Raw genomic sequence first — 12,107 nt, 5'->3', positions numbered from 1 at the left:
CTCATCCATCGATGGACACCTAGGCTGCTTCCATACCTCAGCTACTGTGACTAATACTAAACATGGGACTGCAGATATGTCTCCAAGATATTGATTTAATTTCCTTTGGATATATACCCAGAAGTGGGATTACTGGTTCATATGGTAGTTCTATTTTTAATTTCTTAATAAACTTCCATACTGTTTTCCATATTGGCTGCACCAATTTATATTCCCACCAACAGTTTATTTTTCTTTTATTGTACATCCTCACCAACATTTTTTATCTCTTGTCTTTTTGATAATAGCCATTCTAACAGGTATCAGGTGATATCTCATTCTGGTTTTGACTTGCATTTCCTTGATGATTAGTGCTGTCAAGCACCTCTTTACGTGCCTGTTGGCCATTTGTATGACTTCTTTGGGAAAATGTCTATTCAGGTCCTTTGCCCATATTTTAATTAGGTTATTTTTTTTTAATTTATTTATCTTTGCTATTGAGCTTTATGAGTTCCTTGTATATTTTAGACAGTAATCTCTTATCAGATATGTGGTTTACAAATATTTTATTCCATTCCATATGTTGCCTTTTCATTTTGCTGACTGTTTCCGTTACTGTGCAGAAGCTTTTTAGTTTGATGTAGTCCCACTTGTTTATTTTTGCTTTTGTTGCCTGTGCTTTTTTACATGCTAACAATGAATTGTCTGAAAAATAAATAAAACAATCCCATTTACAATAGATCAAAAACAATAAAATATTTAGGAATAAATTTAATCAGTGAGGTGAAATATCCATACCCTGAAAACTGTAAGATATTGAGGAAAGAAACTGAAGAAGACACAAATAAATGGAAAGGTATCCCATATTCTTGAATTAATATTGTTAAAATATCCGTAATACCCAAAGCAATCTAAAGATTCAATAAAATTCCTATCAGAACTACAACGTCGGGTTTCCCTGGTGGCGCAGTGGTTGAGAGTCCACCTGCCAATGCAGGGGACACGGGTTCATGCCCTGGTCCGGGAAGATCCCACATGCTGCGGAGTGGCTGGGTCTGTGAGCCATGGCCACTGAGCCTGCAAGTCCAGAGCCTGTGCTCTGCAACAGGAGAGGCCACAACAGTGAGAGGCCCGCGTACCGCAAAAAAAAAAAAACAAAAAAAACTACAACATCATTTTTTTTACAAAAATAGAAAAACAACCCTAAAATTCTTATGAAACCACAAAAGACCCCATAACCAAAGCATTCTTGAGAAAGAACAAAGCTGGAGGCATAACACATCCTGATTTCAAAATATATTACAAAGCTATAGTAATCAAAACAGTGTGATACCAGCATAAAAATAGACACATAGACCAGTGGGTCAGGATATAGAACCCAGAAATAAACCCGCAGATTTTGAATCTCTGACAAAGATGCCAAGAATGAAAAATCAGAAAAGGATAGGTTGTTCAATAAATGGTCGTGTTGGGAGAACTGAATATACACATGCAAAAGAATGAAACTATACTACACCACCCACAAAAATTAACTCAAGATGGATTAACGACTTGAATGTAAAATATAAAATTGTGAAAATCCTAGAAGAAAACATAGGAAGAAAGCTTCTTAATATTAGTCACAGCAATGATTTTTTTGGAAATAAAGGTTACTGTATATATTATATACAGGTAATCATGAAGGACAATCCACAGAACAAGTAGGTTATCAGTCTCCAGTTCCTTCACACATGATGAGTAGAAATACCCCTTAATTGGGTATGTTTGGGAAGGAGAGTTTTTTCATTTTCTGTAAAGATTGTGTCCTCTTATAAGGGTCTCATATCATGTTTTCCTTGGTCAGGCAATGTACTTTCTGTATAAAGGCTTATTAGTAAGTTGCAATCCATGTTATGCATTTGCTCAAAATATTTTCTTTTTTAAAAAATTTTACTGGAGTATAATTGATGTACAATGTTGTGTTAGTTTCAGGTGTACAGCAAAGTGAATCAGCTATACATATATACATATCCACTCGTTTTCAGATTCTTTTCCCATATAGGTCATTACAGAGTATGGAGTAGAGTTTCCTGTGCTATACAGTAGGTCCTTATTAGTTACCTATTTTATATATAGTAGTCTGTATATGTCAATACCAGTCTCCCAATTTATCCCTCCCCCTGCCTTATCCCCTTGTAACCATAAGTTTGTTTTCTACATCTGTGACTCTATTCCTGTTTTGTAAATAAGTTCATTTGTACCATTTTTTAGATTCCACATATAAGCAATATCATATGATATTTGTCTTTCTCTGTCTTACTTCACTCAGTATGACAATTTCTAGGTCCATCCATCTTGCTGCAAATGACATTATTTCATTCCTTTTTATGGCTGCATAATATTCCATTGTATATATGTACCACATCTTCCTTATCCATTTCTCTATTGATGGACATTTAGGTTGCTTCCATGTCGTGTCTATTGTAAACAGCACTGCAATGAACATCGGGGTGTATGTATCCTTTCAAACCATGTTTTTCTCTGGATATATGCCCAGGAGTGGGATTGCTTGGTCATATGGTAATTCTCTTTTTAGTTTTTAAAGAACCTCCACACTGTTCTCCATAGTGGCTGTACCAATTTACGTTCCCACCAAAAGTGTAGGAGGGTTCCCTTTTCTCCACACCCTCTCCAGCATTTATTGTTTGTATTGATTTCTACCAAAGTTGTAGCTCTTCACCATATTTTTATGGTATCTATTTATTCATTTAATACCTATTTAATGAATATTTATGAAACATCTGTCATGTATTACATATTGAACTAGGAAATTAAGAGTAAATAAGGGAAACATGTCTTATCCTTTATGAGTGAGACATACCAGTGACTAGCAAATTATGATAAGCTGGATAATTATGAGCAAATTTGAAGGTATCCCTTATCCAGGCTGAAGAAGGCAGAGGGTGGAGAAGTTAGAAGAGGTGATATATAAGCTAAAATAAATAAAAATTTGTCAAGGTGTGATAAAGAATGCTCTAGTGGAAGGAATAGTATACACAAGCCCCAGAGGCCAGAAGGAGCATGGTGTTGTTACAAAACTCAAGTGTCTGGGCCTGGCTGGAATGTTCTGTGGAGGAAGTGTCTAGAGATCTAACCCTAAGTGGTAAGTTAGGCAGGGTCATGAGCTTAGAGGGTCCTGTAAACCATTATACAAAGTTCGGAAACATTACTAATTTGATAATAGGTTTTAAGGAGAGAAATGACATGATCGTATGTGTTTTAGAAAGACGGCACTGGCAGCAAAGTCCCACGTGAATGGGAGGGGAGGTATTAAATGCACGTGGGCCATTTATAAGGTTCCTTGTAGGACTCTAGTGTCTTCTGCTCACAGTGTGATTCTCACACCAGCAGCATGGGCATCACCCGGAAGGGCCTCAGAAATGCAGAATCTCCAGTCCCACCCCAGAATCACCAAATCCAAATCCACATTTTCACAAGTTCCCCAGGTGATGCGTTTATACATTGAACTTTGAAATGTGCTGCATGACAGCAGTGGTTCTCAAACTTGGGGGCACGTGGTATTATCTGGGAAACATTAGCAAAGTAGCAATGTCTGGGCCTTAACCTCAGAGATTCTTATTTATTTGGAAACCAGTGGTTCTCAAACTTTGCCATATGTTAGAATCACCTTGAGGGGATTTTAAAGCTGCTGATACCAAAGCTGTACCCCAGACCAATTAAAAGTAGACCAGAGAGATATTTCTACACCAGAAAGATATGCAGGAGGGAGAAGACTGACAAAACTTGTGATTAATTGGATGTGGAGGGTGACAGACAGAAGTCAAGAATGACACCCAAATTTCCAGCTTGAGAAACTGGGAGAAGCGTGATATCCATCAGTCTTCCTCCTGATCTCGCTGTGCCTCTAATATGCACCATTGGCAGCAGTATTCTCGCATGAAATGCACATTCTTTGAACCCTGCTGGGAGAGGGCCTTTGAATATATATTGATCGGGGGAGTCCTCACAAAGAATTGGAACTCTAGACTAAAAACCGTATTTCCCCAATATGCAGAAACATTAATTTCTGAAATTTACTGTCAAAACTTTTATCTCCTGCAGAATCGCCTCAGCTGTGCCAAAGGCGGCAGCACCGAGTCCTCTTGTAGATCATAAGAGAACTGATCACACTGCATGCTTATCGTTTTCTTCCTTATCTGATTCCACCTTCAGACTAGGCTCCTTAAGCGATACATCATCTTTGTATCCCCAGAGCTCCTAGTACATAGTAGATGTTCTTGAATGCGATTTAAATGAAGGCACAAATGGTCAATGAATAGAACATAGTTTACACAAAGAGATAATAAATTCTCTTTGATGTGGCTGCTTCATAAAGACACTGTTTTCCCCCTAAACTGCTTGAGTTTTCTTTTCTGTCCACATCTTCCCATAGACAGCTTCCAGGAAGCCACTGCCAATTAATGCTAAACACATTCCTTGGTTCAAGGGGATATTATTTCTGATTAAGAATTAACACAGTTTGGCATGAAGCTGTCAATGTCTATCGGTTTAAATCGAACTGAAATGTCAAACCACTTAGCATATGGCTTATCCATATCTAATGCTGAAAGCAGGGGTGACATTCTCCCAGAAAGAAAACAACCCTAGTACACAGTGAGCTGCAGAGTCTTTAAAGGGCCAAACTCCCAACTGAGAACGCATGAAGTCTTGTACTTAGAATTTTCAATACACACCCTTTCATAAGCACATAAATGTAAATCATAAGGGATCCGGGACCAGTCTGCCCTGTTCTTCATGTCATTCGCAAGACTACACAGTGCCTGGTAGAAGGAGAACACACCGTAAATATCAGCTAAAGGAAGAGATATGAACAGTTATCTGTCAACGCAAAAGCATCACCTCTGCCCACGACCACAGATGCCATTAGCAGTCATGTATTTTTGCTGACGTTTGTTTTAAAATGCAGTACGACTGCTTAAACAACAAGTCCTGAAATGCTGATAGTAAGGAAAGAGGACATTTAAACAATAGGTGGGGGCTTCCCTGGTGGCGCAGTGGTTGAGAGTCCGCCTGCCGATGCAGGGGACATGGGTTCATGCCCTGGTCTGGGAAGATCCCACATGCCGCAGGGCAGTTAGGCCCGTGAGTCATGGCCGCTGGGCCTGCGTGTCCGGAGCCTATGCTCCGCAACGGGAGAGGCCACAACAGTGAGAGGCCCGCGTACCACAAGAAAAAAAAACAATAAATAAACAATAGGTGGTAAGAAAATTATGAATATTATCTGTGCAAATGGGATTATCAAGACCGATACCACCAACCTGCTCAGTTCTCTTGTGAAACCAAACACTGCACCAATACATTCAGATTAGACCTTGTAGAGTGTTACTTTGGACTTAACAAATAACTCATGAAGAGCCTTTCAAAAACCAGACGGTCATAAGTTAAGGAGCCTCTTTGCCATATAAAAGATAACCAACATTTATTGAATGTTTACTATATGCCGGGCAATGTTTGACATTATCATTATCTATTCATTCACTCATAATTCACAAGAAACCTATCAGCTTGCTACTCCCATTAGCCCCATTTTACAGATGAGGAAGTTGAGGCTGGGAAAAGTTAAGCAACTTACCCAAAGTCTCACAAGCTAAAAGGTAGCAGAGATAAGAGTCACACTCAGCACTCAAGCAAAATACAGAATAGGTTTTGTTTTGTTTTGTTTTGGCTGCATTAGGTCTTCGTTGTTGCACGCGGGCTTTCTCTAGTTGTGGCGAGCAGGGTCTACTCTTCGTTGCAGTTCGTGGGCTTCTCATTGTGGTGGCTTCTCTTGTTGCAAAGCACAGGCTCTAGGGTGCACGGGCTTCAGTAGCTGTGGCACGTGGGCTCAGTAGTTGTGGCTCGCGGGCTCTAGCGTGTAGGCTCAGTAGTTGTGGCACAGGAGCTTAGCTGCTCCGCAGCATGTGGGATCTTCCTGGACCAGGGCTCGAACCCGTGTCCCCTGCATTGGCAGTCAGATTCTTAACCACTCGACTACCAGGGAAGTCCTCAAAATTGTTTTTTTTTTTTTTTTTTTTTGCGGTATGCGGGCCTCTCACTATTGTGGCCTCTCCCGTTGCGGAGCACAGGCTCCGGACGCGCAGGCTCAGCAGCCATGGCTCACGGGCCCAGCCACCCCGCGGCACGTGGGATCTTCCTGGACTGGGGCACGAACCCGTGTCCCCTGCACCGGGAGGCGGACTCTCAACCACTGCACCACCAGGGAAGCCCTCAAAATTGGTTTTAATACAATGTAAACACAGTTAAAACTAGTCTAATAAATCTCTGGGCAAGTTTCAAGTAAAATAGTTAAATATTATGAGTCTATTGTCAAATGATCTCTCAAAATTGCAAAACTGATCATTCATTAAGAACAAAACCAATCAACAGAGTGTCTTCCTTGTGCCTGGCATAGTTTGGGGGGAGAGGAATGCAGTGGAAGTAAGTCAGGGAATACCACTGTTTTCATGGAGCTTACATTCTAGTGAGGAAAAGTAGATAATATGCATAAAAATACATAAAGACAGTATTTTCAGATTATGGCAAGTGCTATGGAGAAACAAAAGGAGAATAGCGTAACAGAGTGACTTTGTGACTTATAAGTTACTTTAAGTTGGATGGCTGAAAGATTTTCCCCGAGATAGTGATATCTGGGCTGAGCCCCATGTTGACAGGAAGAGTCAGTCTCTTGAAGATCCAGGAAAAGAGAAATTCAGCATAAGGAACAGCTGATGCAGAAGGGCCGAGCCTGGAGAGAGCCTGGAGCTCAAAGAGCAGAAATAATGCCAGTGTGGGAAGGGAAGGGAAGGGAAGAAGGGGATGGAAGGGAAGGAAGCAATACCACTGGGAGTTTCCCTGTAATTGCAACAAATGTATAAAGTCATTTGTGGATAATTAACATCACTTCAATGTTGTGTATTCCCATCCACTAAATGGAATGTCTCTTTGTTCCGGGCCTCTTTCCTGTCCTTTAGTAAATTCTCATGGTTTTCTTTATACACATCCTACACAATTCTTAACTTTATTCTCATACATTCAATTTATAAATTATTATAAATGGGATTCTAATCGTTTCCTCTTGTATATATCAAAAAATTCCCCAGAGCTAATTAATCTCTTTTAAAATCTCTGTGTATTGGGGGGTGTGTGTGTGTGTGTGTGTGTGTGTGAATATTTTTTCCATTCTCTTAAAGTCAAGCTGCTCTCAGGGATGCATCAGGACACAGACACCCTACTTCTGCTGTGCTGATCCTCCCCTCTGGGAAGAGCTGGGAGTGAGGTGTATAGAGGTGGGTTGGCTATTCATCACAATAGACTAGAAGAAGGTTCTGTTCAACACACAGTGTGACCTCAGTAAAGGCCAGTTGGAAAAGAATTGCATTTTCTGATGTGAAACATTCTTTTAATGGGGAAATGGGCTAAAGGAAAACAGACATGCTCTTATTGCTACTGTTGGAGGGGGGATGGAGAGTTTTGTTTGTAAATTATTCACTCTCTTAAGCCAAGTTATTCAGAAAATGCATTTTAATCGGGCACAGGAAAACCAAAAGGATCCACAGGTAGAGCATCTATTCAAATTGCCACCTGCCACAAAGCAACTAATACTGTATCCTCTAACTAATGACATTCACCTTTACATGCTGCAGGGTTACCAATGATTCTAGCTCCTGGCTCCATGATAATTTATAGTAAATGAGGCATGACTTCGTAGGAATTATTTATTTACTTTGAAGTGAATCTGTGATCTGTGAATGACCCTATTACTTGTTAATAGGAGGAAAGAAGTACTTGTTACTGTATGAAGGCAAAAGCATATAACGTGTTCAACATATAGTTTTCAAAATTTCTCCCCACAAGGCTCATTTCAGTAACATTCACAAGGAGATAAGCAAAGCAAAACTATTATCCACACTTGAGAGATGAGAAAATGGATCCCCTCATACTTAGACGCCTGGCTTGTCCAATTTTACCTAAAAAGTTCATGAGCAAGCCAGAACCAGGGGGACTTTCCACCACAGGGGCTCAGGGTCATATTGAAATATTTAATAATTGTGAAGCTAAGATTAGTATTGCATTTTACATTTTATAAAGCAACTTTACAATAAACAGTCCATACGATAACTCAGTTTACAAAGAGTATTTGGAGTATTATTCACAGCACATCTTCAGAACAAGAAAGTACAGTCTCAGGAAATTTAAAAACTTGGTTCAGCTCATGCCCCTAAAAAGTGACAGTATTCAAGTGACGGTGTTTTTGCTGGCAAATTCCACTTTACTCCCATACATTTTATGATACCATCACTCCTAGAATTTCAAAGCATTTAAAGCCAGTGTTATTCTATTTCCCCAACTCATGAAATAGGGGGGTAAAGGGATCTTTCACCCTTATCTCCCAGAGCAGAAACCAATGGTTTAAAACTACAGTCACACCATTGGGAGAATTAACAGCTAGCTCCAAAATCAAGTGCACTGAATCTCCCTCTGCAAGCCTTAATTAACTGTTCCATCTAAACAATCACAGTGGTTTCCCTACGAAATCAGCACAACTGTAGAAGTCTCTAAGAGCACACTGCTTTGGTCCTTTATAGGATAGGGCTCTGACTGCAGGGTTTGGGAGAGATTTTCTAGATTTGACCACTTGGGGGCAGTATTATCATGGCATTGAAAGGCTTCCCTCAGTAGTTCAGGAGAGTGCAGTGCCAATTAACTCAGGAAAGCATCATTTTGTGTCCTCTTCTTTGACTTAGAGATATGCAAAAAAAGGGAACAAGCTGTGCAGTCCCTGAATGAAGAGCTCTGCTTCTTCCATCCAGCTTAACTGGAGAGATGTGGGTGCAGGATGAGGGGCAACACTGCAGCCTAATGAGCCAATTACTTTGAGCGGCACAAATACACCTAGGGACTTGGAGAAAGGTGCTTCCACAAAGAGGACGAAGAAAAGAGCAGGACTATAATTTCAGGCAAATCACAAGCTTAAAATGTGCCCCTGGGCTTAAAATGTCTTCTCTTTTCTCTTTATTGGACTTTCCAACAAAGAAACAGGAAGGAGATGTTTATATTGGCATTTTCCCTTTTCGATGGTGACTTTTAATTTGTACAAGTCACATTTTTCCTAGCAATAAAATAAATCTACAGTGCAACCAGCTTGCAAATCCATGCATTCAAAATATTTCATCCTGTTACTCTTACATACAATTTTATTATGGAGGAAACTTGTTCTCACCCTCCCATATATACATATATGGGAGGGCGAGAGCTTTTTTTCTTTTTCCTGGTATATTGAAAGGACTATCTCACTTTATCCTCACAGTAATTCTGTATGGTAGCTGTCATTATTTCCATTTTACAGATAGGGAAAGCAAAGTCAAGAAAAATTAACTGAACTGACTCAAGTTCACACCCAGAGTAAATGGGCAGAACCTGATCTATTCAGTATAAACCCACAATTTGTCTTCTCAGCATACTCATTTCACACTCAGAATCATTTCTCCCTCTCTTTTCATTAATATTTGTTTTCTTTCATTTTTTATTATTCAAATTCATCTTTAAATGTTTAAATAGAGAAATCTCAAGAAGGAAATAAGAAATAGCTGATAAACTCATTGCCCAAATGAGCCCTGATGTCTTAAAGATTAAAAGGAGGAAAAATATAACATGTTGATCTGATGAGAAAAAACAACCATACCCAGAAGTCCAAAATGAAAAATAAAAACTTCTCTATGACCCACACAAATACCCCTCTGTATAAACATTACCACTATACTAATAATAAATAATTTAAAATATAAGTGTAATATATAATGTAACAATATAAGCTGCACTTATAAAGCATCAGCTATTAGCCGGGCACAGTTTGCAGCACTTCAAAAGTAATAAATCAATTAAATCATTTCATGTGCATGAAGAGCCATACATTCATTTTTTATTAATACTAAAGAGATCTTACTCTTCACAGCATTTTGAACTTTTCCTATCTTTTTTCTTTTTTCCTTTAAACATGTATCTTGGAGATCCTTCTATACCCATTCAGGCTGATCTTTTTTTTACATAGAATATTCCACAGCAAGGATGAATCATAATTAACAGATACTGATGGTTTATTTCAGCTCCCTATGATCTTAAATAATAAATATGTATGGTTAGTGTTCTTTTAATTTAAAAGTCACATCTTAGCAACAACCATAAGAGACTGAATATGGTTCAAGGGTGGTTAGGTTAGAAAGGAACTGATAAAATGAAGAGAAAGATTATTTTTATGGTTTAGAAAGCTATCATGTAACAGCATTGCCAGGTACCTTGAGGCTACAGCAAGCAGCACTGGGGTGGCCAAGGACAGAGGCCAGCTGACTTCACAGGTCAAATTATCCTGTCCCCCGAGCACTAAAAACCTCCTGAAAGGATCCTCGTGCTTCAGGTCCATGGCAATAGGTTCCAATCCATATCCTCTAAAACAATGGTCTTTGTGCCACAGTTTGGAGAGCCAAGGAGTGCCCTCCACCAGATGTTAAGTCTATCTACCCCACTGGGTTCTGGAGAACAACCATAAAAATAAGAAAGACTTGGGCCCAACTCCATTTATTACCCTGCTTCCACTGACCCTCCCACCCCAGCTGAAGGACTCCTAGCATCAGTACCAGCTCAAACTCTAACAGCTGTCCAAAAACCTGAGTTTTCTTCTTTCCTTGCTGCCAACGGCTGCAGAGCATTCTAGGAAGGATCAGAGGTATGTTTACTATGTACTTTGATCTTCATCAAAGAGATCTGCCATCCCCTTCTGTTAGTTGGGTTCTGGGTCTGTAAACTGATATAGATCTGGAAACCAGATAAGGGACCATGATTTCTCACTGTGACAACTGGTGGCAAGCTTCTGCCCTCCGGCTGTCAATCTCTTCTCCTCTTCCCCTTTCCCTTTCCTTTCCCCTTCCCGTTCCCTTCCCCTCCTTCCCCTCCTCTCCCCTTCTCTCTCTGTCTCCAGCATCTCTCTGTTTCTCTGTCTCTCTACATGTCTTTCTACCCTCCCCCCAAAGAATGTCATAATTTAATAGTTATCACCCCTATCCTTGTTGGACAAGGCACCCCAACTGCCACTCTGGTCTTGATGCCCATTATGATCATTATTTCTACCTTGCAACTGGCATTTAGATGCTGGCATGTGGCTTCTGTCATTCCTAAAATCTGCCATCCATATGTGAGAGCCCTCAGTTTCATAGCCGCATCTCCCACTGTCAAACCAAGTCTATATAAAACAGCCACCACTGAGGGTTTTTTTGTTGTTGTTGTTGTTTTTGCGGTAGGCGGGCCTCTCACTGTTGTGGCCTCTCCCGTTGCGCAGCACAGGCTCCGGACGCGCACGCTCAGCGGCCATGGCTCACGGGCCCAGCCACTCCGCGGCATGTGGGACCTTCCCGGACCAGGGCACGAACCCGCGTCCCCCGCATCGGCAGGCGGACTCTCAACCACTGCGCCACCACGGAAGCCCTCCCTAGTTCTTAACAGTACGTATTAGTCACCTTCTGAGATTCCTTTGGGGCGTAAGCTCTTTTTTCCTAGGGCTCAGATAGTACTTCCCCGTTCAGACAGGGAGTGCTAAGATCTGATCGCGGATATTGGTCTAGAGGAACTGAGGACTGGTGGAGGCAGAGCTCGAGGAGAACAGGAGAGCATTTTAAGGCCCTGTTTCATAGAAGAGCTTCACATGGTCTCCAGGCAAAGAGAGGCTCCTTTCCTCTGGCAAGGGGAAGGTGGCTGCTTCTTCTTGGGTGGAACATTCAAGAGAGTATGAGGTGCAAGGTTCTCAGGCCCTTCCTCTTTTTCTCTCATGATCCTAACGAAGGAAGCCCGTCATGGCTGTGCATTTGCTCTCTTCTGCTGCCGCATCCCCTGATTTCCTGCAACATCTGATGCAGAGCAATAAGAGATCTCATCGCTGTTCAAAGCAGCCACAGAACCCCTCTGACTTTCACAGCATGTTCAGGTTGGCAGTTTACTTCTCGGAGTCTATCATTTTCTTTTTTTCAAGGACTGCGATGCAGTTAATTTACTCCAATATTTTCATAATTAGCATTTTCCCCAAACTGTTTATTCAGCAGAGA

This window comes from Pseudorca crassidens, chromosome 4, assembly GCF_039906515.1.
Source record: "Pseudorca crassidens isolate mPseCra1 chromosome 4, mPseCra1.hap1, whole genome shotgun sequence".
Lineage (NCBI taxonomy): Eukaryota > Metazoa > Chordata > Mammalia > Artiodactyla > Delphinidae > Pseudorca > Pseudorca crassidens.
This window is presented reverse-complemented; position numbering follows the sequence as displayed.